A 13,727-nucleotide genomic window follows, 5' to 3' on the forward strand; every position below is an offset into this window, starting at 1 on the left:
GCTCTGCCCAAGCTCTCTTTGCCAGCAGCGGGAAGGAGAGCATGGGAATGGCATCCCTCTTGGACATGAGCCACCTCTCCACGCTGGACACCCCCAGGAAGATCCCACCTCACACTCCGCCCACGTCCGAATGGGGGGGGGGGGAACAGGAGGGGAGGGAAGGGCCTTGTCGCTGACCCAGAAAAACCAACGCGATGGCAGTTCCTTCATCTCCCAGAAAACAAAGTGTGCGGCAGCCAGCGGTTTCTGCTGACTCCGGCTTCTCTGCTCTTCCATCGGAGCTATTGCCTGCCCTTGGGATTTATGGTCATTCTTGCTCCCTAAAGACATTCTGTAAGAATGCCCGTGCATCCAGGACGCATCGTTCCGGCTCTCCTCACTAATATTTCCCCCCTCGGCTACCCATCAGCAATTTTTAAAGGCAGAGGATGTTTCTTAGAGACAGTGGAGTAGGAGACACAGTGCTGGGATTCTGTAGACACTTAATTAAGTGTGAACCAAGCGAGAGCTTTCACAGGGGAAGTTCACAGGACACACACACACACAGTATCACGGGAGACCCAGGGGAAACAGAGAAGGGGAGCCGAGCCTTGAACAGACAGCCATTCCCAGGCTACTTCCTATGAATGGGAAATGACTTAGCAAAAGCAAGCACATCTTAGTACAGCGATTTGTGTTAAGGAGATGGCCTGCTACCCGGACAGGGTCCTCTTGGTGAGAACATGGAGGCTTTCTGTCTGTGCTCTGTCCAAGGAAAATCTAGGCTTCAACTGACAAATTATGTTGTGTTCAACCCACGGGCCATGAAAATCCTATAAACTAGTCATGTTTCCCTTGTTACGTTGGCTGCTGGGAAGCTCAAAGCCAATATTCAACCCACTGACAACAATGTTATAGGACCTTGTAGCAGGCAATTTACATGCTAATCTTAGTTTTACCTGGTTTTCCTGTTCCTTAGCCTGGTTTTTTGGTCCAAGTTAGTCTGCTCACTGGGTTCAAGACTCCCTGCCTTCCATTGACCCACAATTTCAGAAATAGGTCTCAACTGCCCTGCTCTGCTTCTCTGCTCCGGGTTCCAGAAGATGCTCATCATTACATACAGCTGGTCGCTATCCCCACAGAGGAACAGAAAGAGGGGCCCGAGATGCGGTGGTTGTAAGGTAACCAGACGTCCCGCTTTTGGCGGGACAGTCCCGATTTTTAACAATTTGTCCCGCGTCCCAACACTGTAGGACACACGTGTCAAACACAAGGCCCGCGGGCCAAATCCAGCCCGCCAGGCCTTGCAATGTGGCCCGCACCGTGCTGTCATCACTGCACTCCGCTGTCAGTTTATGACATTGTCAGTTTATGACTGTTCAGTAAACCATTCGGCCCGCGATTTAGGCTGGATTTTAGATTTTGGCCCCTTCTCTGATTGAGTTCGACACCCCTACTGTAGGATGTGGGGCAAATTGTTAGAAATCGGGACTGTCCCGCCAAAAGCAGGACGTCTGGTCACCTTAGTTTAGTGCCTTTGGGGAGAAGGGACTGGCCTAGAGAGAAATCCCTAGAAATAGGTTTGAGAGCAGAGCAGACCATGCACCACCTGGAGGATAGTTAGCCTTGCAGAATGGGGCTGGTGTCCCAGACAAGAACTTGCCAGAGTGAGGCAGGGGGCTTCCTACGAGTGGGGACACTTGCATAGGCTGTGGAAGTTGGAGTCACAGGGCCTTCACCCGTCTTGCCCACAACCGCTCCCCCAGCGTCTGGGACAAATGCCCAGCATACAGCTGTGTTCAGCAAATGTGTATTAAGTGAGCGACTCAATCAATCAGGAGGCGGCCCAGGGCCTGGGCTGGTCCTGAGCCCACAGGTGAGTGTGGGGAGAGGAAGGACACAGAGAGCTGGAGCTGGTAAATTGCAAGAGGGAATGCCCGTTAGATATTGCAAAGTCACTGCCCCGGGGGTTGGGAAATCTACAAGCCCAGCTGATCTAATCATCCCATCAACAGGCCTCTAGTGACCCTAATGATAAGCAAGGCACACGGGATAGCACAGAAATGAGTATAATGTAGTCCCTGCCGGACGTAAGCTCCTGGGCTAGTGGGAACACAGGCAGAGTGGTGGTCTGCGTGGGAAGTACCATGATACAGGGAATATCCTTCCCTCGACTTTACCTCAGAGTCCAGGAAGGCTTCCCAGAGGAGGGGACATGGAGCGGGTTCTGATGGCGGAGAAGGAGTTCTCAGGAAGCATGCTGGACCCGGCGGGGGAAAACCTGAGATCCCATGGCATCCACACGATCCATTCCTCTGCTGATCGGCATTCCGTTTCCCCAGCTAAACCTCCTCACCACCGGGTCTCCCTCTCTCCTTGCTAATGCCTTTCAAATCAGGCCTTTCATCTGGCATCCCTTTGAAGCCCGCTGGCCGGCTCTCTTCCTCTGTTCAAAGAGCCTCCTGCACCCGCTGCCTCTCGGCAGTGCACTGAGCCGTCGCCTGTGGGAGGTTTAATCGCTGCGCCCTTTGGGAGAGTAATTTGGAAAACGGTTCCAGAAGTCTCTTCTACATGACCACGCCTGCACTATTCTCAACAGCCCTTCTTCTGGAGGTCCAGCCCAAGAAAGAGGTCCCAACGTTGCAAGGAAAAAAGGAAAAGGCTTGGTGCATAGACATGCACTACACCAGTGGTCGGCAAACTCATTATTCCACAGAGCCAACTAGCAACAGGACAACGACTGAAATTTCTTTGGAGAGCCACATTTTTTAAACTTCAACTTCTTCTAACGCCACTTCTTCAACATAGACTCGCCCAGGCTGTGGTGTTTTGTGGAAGAGCCACACTCAAGGGGCCAAAGAACCGCATGTGGCTCGCGAGCCGCAGTTTGCTAACCGCTGAACTGCACCCTGCCCCGACGCACGAGCACATCTAACGATGGTGGCTGTTTCCCCGCTGCCTTGAATCTGGGCTGGTGTGTGACGTGCCTTCAATATGCAGGAGTAGCAGAATGTGGCAGATGTCACAGGGTACTGGGTTTGAGCCTAGGCCTCAAGAAGCTTTGTTATTTTTGTTCTCTCTCTCTCTCTCTCTCTCTCTCTCTCTCTCTCTCTCTCTCTCTCTTTCTCTCCCTCTCTCTCCCTCTCTCTCTCCCTCTCCCTCTCCCTCTTATAGTACTGCCCTACCGCATGGTCAGGGTAGCTGGAGACAAAGCTAGTCTGCTACAGCATGAGAAGCCATGGCCATGGGATCCACAGACTGAGCCACAGCTGACTATAGACACCATATAAGCCCATCCAAGCCCAGAAGAACCACCACCCGACCAGCAGGTGAGGTGCATGGGTGATAATGAATGCTCTTGCTTAAGCCACAGAGTTTGGAGGTGGTGTGACCCAGCATTACGGTGGCAACAGATGCTGATACAGATGTGATGCTCTACCTGTCTCTAAGGATCCCTTGGGTCCTTTTGTGACCCAGGCTCTCCGGTGGGTCCCTGGGAACGTTCACACAGTCCGATCAGTCCAGCAGGGCAAAGAGCAGCCCATCCATGTCCCGGCTGGAGGGGAGGGAGCAGGTGCTCTTGGGTCTCATGGAAGCCGAGGGGCCTTGGGGAGGTGAGGGATGGAGCAGGGTGACCAACTTCATTCTTAGCAAGCTCCCTTCTTTCGTTCGTCCTCCAGTTACAGCCATCTGCAAAAAGAGTGCCATTTCCCTTCCATCTATCTTCCCAGGTTGTTAAATATTTCTAGTCTAAGCTGAGTTGGCAGAGATTCCTCCCTCAGCATCTGCACTGTTTAGTATCTGAGACCCTGCTGTGAGAAACTATTACATTCCCTGTTGAAAAGTAACAGAATTATAATAATCTATAATGATAAAAGGGTAATATGCTAATTAGACCGGATGTCCTTCCTGACGAGGGAAGCAGCCCAGGTCCTGGGTACCGGAGGGAAGCTGGTGCTGACAGCCAGGGCAAGGAAGGCCTACTCTTGCATGAATTTTCATGCATCGGGCCTCTAGTGATGATGATGATGATGATGGTGGTGATGATGATGATGATGATGATAAAAGCTACATATATTGAGTCCTACTATATGGCAGGCACCATTATAAGCATCTTTACATGTGTGAAGACAGTGAACCTTCTTAACTATTCTATGACCCATTTTACTGATGAAGAAACTAAGACACAGAAAGGCATCCATCTTTCCCAGTAAATAATTCTGACAGAGCAAATGGCCCAGACTTCAGACTAATTTGGATAACATCCAAAATCACTATTGTGAATCACAAAGATAATTATTTTTTAATATATATTTTATTGATTTTTCACAGAGAGGAAGAGAGAGGGATAGAGAGTTAGAAACATCAATGAGAGAGAAACATCGATCAGCTGCCTCTTGCACACCCCATACTGGGGATGTGCTCGCAACCAATGCACATGCCCCTGGCCGGATTCAAACCCAGGATCCTTCAGTCCGCAGGCCTTCGCTCTATCCACTGAGCCAAACCGGTCTCGGCAAGATAATTATTTATTAAAGCTCTACTGGAGGTCAATGCATTTAATTGAATTCCCACAAGAGCCCTTTTAGGTGTACATTACCCTCATTTTCACCATGGGAAATTAACACCCAGAGATTTTAAAAGATTTCACCCCCCTTGTATGGCTAGTACATGGGAAAAGAGGGATTGAACTCGGGGCTCCCTGCCTCCGCTGGAGGGCAGACCCTTTGATTCAGGAATGAGACTCCTGAGTTCTTACTTGTCTTCCCTCCCGGACCCTCGCTAGGGCCTAGCACTTGCAAGCAACCAGGAAATGCTATTGCCATCAAAGCAATGCTCACTGGCTACTCTTCCTCTCTCCTTCCCTGGACTCTCTGAGGTGGCACTGTATGGATGTAGGTCAGCAATGGAAACCGCTGTGGGCAGACACGGAGCCCACCACCCACGGTGCCTGGAAGCTGCTAATGCTCAGCGTGTAGGCTGTCCCGGAAGTCCGGAGAACAAACCCATTTTTCCCCTTGGCACCCAAGCACAGCAGAAGTGATGGCAGGGCCAGAAAAGCTGGAGCCCGCAGCCATGGAAAGGGGACGGGCTATTGCTGCAAGGGTGGCGGCCACAGGAAAGTGACCCAGAGCCAGAGGGAACCTGGGGTCCCCCCGGGAAGAGATGGATGGGGAATAATGACTCCCTTTGAAACACTGGGTCCGGAAGATGGTGTTTGGAAAGGGAGAGCTGAGTCTGTATCGACGTGGGAAAGGAGGCCCTAGAGAGAAAGGACGCGGACAGAGGGGAGGAAGAGAACTAACAGTGAGCGTCATCCTGCTGAGGGCCAGTGCCGTTCCTCCGGTTCCTATGACAACCAAGGGAGCCAACATGGTGGGATGGGTACAGGGGAAATTGGCCAGAACAGTCAGAGAAAACCCAGCACTGCCTCCCAGCTCAGCCGTTTCCCATTAAACCCTGTGCTTCCATGTTGACAACGCCTGGCCACACTAGCACTCAGCAGCTGTGCGTCGATGCAGGTTGCCCAGGACCAAACCAGAGAGGGTCAGACCTGCATTGCCACCATCTGTCCATCATCCAGATATCATTGCTGACATGTACACATAAGGAACTATTTGACATTGAAACTGGGTCTCCGAAGTGTTGGACATTGGAATTGGGTCTCAAACGTTTTTGTTATTATATGTTTATTTCTAGTCTGCAGAGGCAAGATTTTTTTAAAGAAAAGAAATGGGGGGAAATAGTTATAGAGATAAAGAACCATTGAACAGACTATCAAACTACAGCTGAAAGGCAAGGGAGGTTGGGGGGGGGGGGGGGCGGGATGGCTATAAGAGATCAACCGAAGGACTTGTATGCATGCATATAAACATAACCAATGGATTCAAGACACTGGGGAGGGGCGGGGGGGTTGAAGGCATATGCTGTAGTGTAGGGGAGGCTGGGGGGAGGTCAAGGGAGGAAAAAAGGAGACATATGTACTACTATTTGTAATGCTTCAAACAAAAAGTAAATAAATAATTAAATAATTAAATAAAATAATAAAAATAAGAATAAATCCTGTGCTTCCTCTGGCAAATGCTTTGACCTCTCTGAGCTGGTTTCCTTGTTGGTTAAGGTGAGAGGGGCACTGCCCAGCACATGATGAATGAGAAGTACCGGGGCACACACTCCATAAAGAGCAGCTGCTGCTCTTGTTCCTTTTTATTCTTCCCACTGCTGCCTTCGCACTCACAATCTACTCTGGCCCTACCTGGTTACACACTCCAGCCTCTGGGTGGCCTGCGTGACATCCCACAGCCTCCGGAATCCTGGGACTCACCACTCCCAGGCCCTTCACAGGATCCTCCTGTGCCTCCTCCTTTGGTCCCAGCCTGCCCCTCTGTGCCTCCGGCTGCTGAGTCCATCTCAACCCCAAGGACCCCTTCCCACTAAGGTCCCCCACACCCACATCTCCCTCATGAGGTCAGCCCCAGCCTGGTACCCTCTGCCCCTGGCTACCCGCCTGCTTGGCTCCTTCCGCCAGCCCCACTGCCCAAACAGGGTCTGAGATGCATGAAGCTCCTCAAAGCCTAGGTCTGGGCACCCAGCTGTCCTTCTCGGAGCCAGCCTCTGCGTCCAGGCCAGTTTCTGCAGCTCCCGCCTCCCTGGTCCCTGCTCCCTGCTCCCGATTATGAAGCCTGCACTGCCCACACCCCGGCACACTGATCCCCGAGCTCACCCAAGCACAGATAAGCCCTTCCCTCCCAGAATATGCCCTCCTCATGCCCCGCAGCAAGCGCAGAAATCCAGGACAGAGACAGCGAATGCAAACAGGAGCTGCACCAGTTCTCAGCTGCGGATTTCACGGGCCTCCTCCCGTGAATAAATATAAATTTATTCATATTTAACAAACATTTATTGATCGCACTGTGTATGCCACATACCAGGACGTTGCAGTCCACAAGAGGGGATGTGCCTTCATCACACTGAGACTCTAGCAGGAGGACAGACTTGAAATCGTTGCACAGTGCGTGGAGGATGTTCAGCCTGGTCCTCAGAACGCAGGGGCGCCTGTAACCAGCCCTTCCTGTTTCCCAGCTGACAACAAGGAAGCTTAAACTGACCTGCTCTTGCCCAGCCGGGCGCGGCTCGGTGGTTGAGCATCGATCTACCCATGAGCCAGGAGGTCACAGTTCCATTCCTAGTCAGGACACATGCCTGGATTACGGTCTCCACCCCCAGTAGGGAGTGCATGGGAGGTAGCCTATGGATGATTCTCTCTCGTCATTGTTTCTATCTCTCTCTCTCTCTCCCTTGACGGGCTCTGTGATTCAAGGTTCGTTGGCATCATTTCTCATTGTCCTAAACTTGGATACTGGCCATAATTTTAGAATCGAAATACCTATAAAAATAAAAAGTAAACTACAGCCCTCTGGATTGCCACCATGGGCGGGATGACCAGCTTTCAGCTCCTTGAAAGGGGTGGGAGAGAACGCTCTGGGTAGATAAATGCCTGGACGGTGTGATGCCTGTCCTAGCCACTAGGAGGCGAAGGAGCCGGGAGGAAGAAGCAGGAGCCTCTGGGATTTCACTGGCTGAAGACCCCTTGCATTTTTCTAACTCAAATACGATAAGCCTCAGAGGCCCTCAATGCAAGATGGTCTGCACGCGCTTCCAGGCTTCCTTAGAATGACAAAGGTGCCTTCCTCCTGGGAATTACGCACCTGTGGCCTTGCTGCTTCGCGCAGGGATGGGGCGTGCATGAACTTCTCCCCACGCCCCCTCACCCGCCTGACGGACCCCCTTTTCTCCCGGAATGACCTGCTGATGGCTGAGGCCACGCTGAGCTCCCTCCCCTTATTTTCCTGGCCTCTCCGCATCCTGCCTTCCCCAGGCCCCGAACCCCACGCCACCTGCCTCCCCTCAACCCTCGCTCCCGAGTCGCCCCATGCTGTGAGTACCTCAGTTTCCTCCGAATGTGGGTAACAGTAGCCTACTACCCAGGATGCTGTTCTCCTTGCAGTGGTGGCATTAGCGAAAAATAGAGGGAGAGAAACACACCATGCTCAGACCTGGGTCCCTGGCCAACACAAGGGCAGAACTGGCTGGCTGGAGCATAGGATTACACTCTCCCTCTCACGGGAGGGGCTGCAGTGTCACTGGCAAAGGGCACGGAGACAGGAGGAATGGTCCTCCGGGAACAGTCATGTACCAGCCACCACAACTCTGCCACCCACACAGAGGGAGCCTGGGCCGACCTGTCTCTGAAGTCACCCTCACGGTGCTTTGTGCCGGGCTCATGCAGGGTCTCTGTGTCACTCTCCCACAGAAAACACAGGGCAGGCTTCTCAACCCTCCCGGGGAGACAAGTGCCCCCACCCCCCCTTCCCCTCGTGAAGAGGGAAGGAAGGGTTCTATGCCCAGCCGGTGTTGCTCAGTGGTTGAGCATCGACCTATGAACCAAGAGGTCACGGTTCAATTCCCTGTCCGGGCACATGCCCAGGTTGCGGCCTGATCCCCAGGAGGGGACATGCAGCCAATTGATGAGTCTCATTCATCATTGATGTTTCTATCTCTCTCTCTCCCTCCCTCTCCCTTCCTCTCTGAAATCAATAAAAATATATTTTTTAAAAAAGAGGGAGGGGTTAGAATGGTCTCTCTCCAGCAGGGCTCCCTGTCACCTTCACAGCGGCCTTCCTCGTCCCCTGGGAGGGTGGGACTCAGAGCCACACTCACACCTCACAGGTCTCCTCTGAGGTTACCTTGTGGAGGACGGCATCTCCGTTCTCGGAGACCTGGGTGGAAACAGAGAAAAAAGCACACCTCCGGCTCCTCTGGCTGCCACAGGCATTAGATATTCCACTGCTTTGCCCCGGGAGCGGGGGCTTCGGAGCCGGCGGGAGGGGAGACGGCACAGGAGGCAGTGGGGGAGGAAAGCACAGAGGAAACAATGCTCTCTCACGGGCCCTGAGGAGGCTTACGCTAGAAAACATGGGCGTTCGATAAATATTTGTTTGATTTTGTTAAACTTTCAATTTGCTCCACCTCCACTAAAGAGCTCCGGCCAGAAGCACTACTGGGTGACGCCGCAGAAAATTAGCAGCGGCACAGAATGTGAGCGGGAAAGATAATGGGGGAAATTTAGACCCAAGAAAAAAAGCATTATTTATCTTAAATTTCTAGGAGTGCCAACCTGGCCCAGGCACAGTTTTTTAAGTGGTATGCATGCATACACATACACACACACACACACACACACACACACCATATTATTATCCAAAGCAAATAAATGCACTGGGCCTATTTCTCACTGAAGGGAAATGGCATGAAACAAAGGAAAAGTGCTAATGCCTAGAAACTGTGGTTAATAAAAGCACAAAGCCGGCCGGCTTCTATTCTTTAATTTCTGCATTAATGTTATTACCAGGCATTTGCGTTCGGTGGGCCGTGGGCGGAAACGGCACTTTACCCTCCGTGTAAAACACAGCGTCTTTGCTTAACCCACAGGCAGCATTTCCTGGCCCTCCAGCCCAAGGCCGCCCTGTTGGGCACAGACAGTCCAAGGAAGAGACAACCTGAAGGGACTGGAATGGGGCCTGCCTCTTGCTTGCAGCAAAGGGACTGAGGTAGCAACGACACAGAGTATTCAGGGAACCGAAGCCCAGTGTGGCTGGGACACTTGGTGGCAGAAGGATGATGCCAGTGGGTGAAACTGGGGACAGATCAATGGCCAAAGCGTGCTGGGCCTCGGAGGTCACAGTAGTTCCTGTTTGATTGATGGCACCAGTGTTTGGCTTATTTCAGCACGTCTGTTGAGCAGACAGGATTGGTTGGCACGTACAGAGTCCAATAAATAATCAGATCTTTCCCAACTCCTGTTATAAGACCTCCCCTATTGTAGATTTTTTGTTTTACATGCATCTTAAATGTCTTCTGAAGCAATGTTCTGGAAGAAAGAAAAACAACACCACCAATTGGCCATGAAGATAATTGATCTAAAAAGCACAGGTCTCTTCCTTCATCCTATCAGGCAGCTGAGAGTTTGAGGTCCATAGCAAAACTGACTATTCCTGTCACTCTGGGACCACAGCGAGACAGTGTTTCCCAGCCTCCTGTGGTTGGTTGGGACCTACAGCTGAGTCCTGCCAACGGGTTGTGGGCAGAAGCGACGTATGCCGCTCCCATGCTTGCCCCATAAACACTTCCAGGTGAGTGTGCGTTCTCTCCACTGCTGATGTCTTATTGGACCTCAGTGCCCAGAGCAGCCATGGAAGCCACCTGTGGAAGACGGGGAAGCCACCATCAGCCTGGATCCCTGAAGGACTGTGTGGAGCAGAGCCCAATGCCATCTTCATGCACCCTTTCGTTGGACTTCCTGTGAGGGTGAAATACACTTCTATACGTGTCGGTGGATTTTGGAATATACATATAAACAATTAAGGTTGCATTAATTAAGGCAGAGCCCAACCTGGCATCTGGCTTATTTCCTCAAAGTCAGTTGGGGTTGACTTTCTCATCATTTGGAATTGCAGAAAGCAAGATTTGACTTGTAATCCTGGAATTCCTCTCTCAAAAGAGGAGATGCTGAATTTGTTGGAACAGGATATAGGCCCAGCAGGAGCCCATCAAGAGGACTGGAATCTTGGCAAGAGGGCCGTCCATCCTGGAATCCCCCGTTATGTTTTATCACTCACTACTGCACATCATCCCCTCCTTCTGGGCCAGCTGAGAGCAGAGCAGAGACACAGCCTGAGTTGCTGAGAGAACACCTAAGCCTTGGGCCTCTTCATAAAGGTTTCTCTGTAGGGTTTGCTTGTGGATCCTGCAGACCCGGGAGCTGCCGCCCGTCGATCTCTGGTATTCTGGGCAGGTCCTGTGAACCCCCTCCCAATCGCTGGCATTCGGGGACAGCAGGCTCCCTATGGTGGGCATTGGTCCATGTTCCATGTCAGCAGAGGTTTGAGATTGGTCGTTTTCTGGTCCTAGTCAATTTCACATTTTGGAAACTTCCAGTAACAGGGAGGAACCTGAATAAAGGGCAATATTCAGGAGATCTATGCCTCTTCCAGACCATTGGCCACTGATTTCTCTTTGGTGCTGAGTATTGATCTTTCCCCCTTATGATGGGAGTCCTCTCCCTGGGGAAAAAGGCCTGGTGTAATTTCTACCTCGGGCAGTTGAAGGGGAAAAGCTGAGCTGTATATAAATGCGTGTGTGTGTGTGTGTGTGTGTGTGTGTGTACTGAAACAAACCTCTGTGGCAATGACAATTCATTTGGGTTTGACAATAGCAAAGCCTTAGGTGTTCGGTAAAAGGTGCATGTTACTGTCACCCAGCAGAGAGAAGGGCAGTGAACAAGTGAGGTGTTGCACACCCCGTGTGAAGATGCATGGGTTGTTGAAAGCTCTATGAAAAAAAGTCTGAACAATGCAAAAAAGCATGCGTGGACTTCGAGTCAGCCAGCCCTGAGCCAATCTGGACTGCACGGTGCAACTTGGCCAAGTTCCCTCAGCCCTCGAAGGTGGAAGTGTCTCACCTGTGAAATGGGGATAGCAGCAGCTACTGCAAGGCTCTCAGGAAGATCACCTCCCCCAAAGAGTAAATATTCAACAAATGGTCACTCATGTGGCCTTCCAACCAATGAACTTCTTTCCCTATGCATTGTCCAGTCTGTTCATGTGTGTTTGTTTGGTTTAGGTTTGGGTTCAGCCAACAACCTCAGAGATTTCCTACTTGTACACCTAGACCCTAGGTGCTAGCTTCTCCCAACCACTTATTTTTAAATTTAAACTAAATAAAACTACGTAAAAATACAAATTTAGCCGAAACCGGTTTGGCTCAGTGGATAGAGCATCAGCCTGCAGACTGAAAGGTCCCAGGTTCGATTCCAGTCAAGGGCATGTACCTTGGTTACAGGCACATCCCCAGTAGAGGGTGTGCAAGAGGCAGCTTATTGATGTCTCTCTCATCTATGTTTCTAACTCTCTATCCTTCTCCCTTCCTCTCTGTGAAAAATCAATAAAATATATTTTTTTTTTGAAAAAGAAAAACAGATTTAGTTCCTCGCTTGCACCAGACACATCGTAGGCTCACTTGCACGCAGCTAGTGGCTACTGTGCAAGGCAGAGTGGGCGTGTAACATCCCCGCCATCACAGAAAGCACCATGGACAGCGCTGGGCTAGGAAACAGTATGAGACTCACAGCTCCTCTTTCCAGTCACTCCAAAGGCCTGATGAAGACCCTTCCGTTCCCCGCAGTGAGACTACCTGGGGTTAGCTAATGCTCCCGGGACAGATGTGAGTCCCATCCCAGCTTTGACACATCAGCTGTGTGACAATGGGCAGGCCTCAATTTCCCACCCCGAAAGCTGACATCGACTAGCATCTCCTTCTCTGTACTGACTGTGAGAATGAAATGGGATCCTGACCATACCCTACATATGCCTGGCACAAAGCAATGCTAGCTCTTCTTACTCCTGCTACTTCTTTTGCTCACTATTGCTGTTGTTACTGCTACTGCTGACATAGAGCTGGAAGGACCTACAAGCTCCCACAACATCACAGATGGGGACACTGAGCCACAGAGAAGGAATTCTGCCTGGAGATGGGACCAGACCCGGCTCTCTTCATCCCATTGATGGCCTCTTTCCACCGGTCTGTGCTCTAAAACAATTCCATGGCCATTTTAGCTCTTTGACTTCAAGCTTTGTCTATTGGGTTTGAATATTCCATCTCTGACCAACCATGAAACCATGGAAACTGAATTGCAAATTGAAAAGGCAGCAAACAAATTAGCTTGCAAAGCCCCACAAATGATATAATCGCTCCAGTATTTAAGCTGCAGATATTCTCTGCTTTCAGCCAAGGCCTTTCTGAATCGCTTTTGTAAACCTGCACTTGTGTGTCCCACGTTCAGCCTCAGCCCACACAGCATTGTGCCAGATCCCACATCCATCCTCAACCCCGTGGACTCAGAGCCTTCTCCCTCCCATCCTCTGTGGGAAGGCCCAACCCCAGGAACAGGTCTGCAGTCTCCTTCCTCCTCCGGAGCTCGGAGCATAAGCAAATAGGAGTGGTGACCTGTGGGTGAGGAGGGAGAAGAATTGTTTGGAGTGGACCAAGGGGAAAATTAAAATGAAAACTAGTCAGAAGCGTGACAGGCACTTGTGGTAGATTGCATGAACAGTCCAATTCTTCACCCCTCGTGGAATCCACACCTTTTTACCATGTAACTAGGCAACAGAGCTTTCCCATTGTTAGGGCATCATTCCATGGACCTGTGGGATATTCTTTGGCCAAAGGAATGGAGCTTGCTGCCTCTGTCATCACCATAAGAAGAATATGCCTGCTCACCCAGGAGGAAACAGAAGAGTAGATTGAGTCAGAGATGCCTCAATTCAGCTAACCTAGACAATTCTAGATTAAAGCAGACTGCATATTACTCCCACCCCTGCTGAGCCACAAAACATGGACAAGTCCAGCTGAAATTAATAGGGAACTCACCTTGGACCAGCCAATCCATTTCCAATCCACAGAAACATACACTGTAATAATAAATGATTGTTGTTACAAGCCACTGACTATGGGGGCTGTTTTGTTACACAGCAATAGCTACCTAATACAGTATCCTTGATGCCTCTCCCCCTCACTTGCTGTAGCTAATCCATCAGCAAGCCCCAAATAAATCTACTCACTTCTTTTCCAATTCCAAAGCCACCAACTTAGTCCATTTCAACATCATTTCTCAGGTAGGCCGCTGCAGT

The sequence above is a fragment of the Pipistrellus hanaki genome (genome assembly GCF_964339955.1).
Source record: "Pipistrellus hanaki genome assembly, chromosome: 3".
NCBI classification, from domain to species: Eukaryota; Metazoa; Chordata; class Mammalia; order Chiroptera; family Vespertilionidae; genus Pipistrellus; species Pipistrellus hanaki.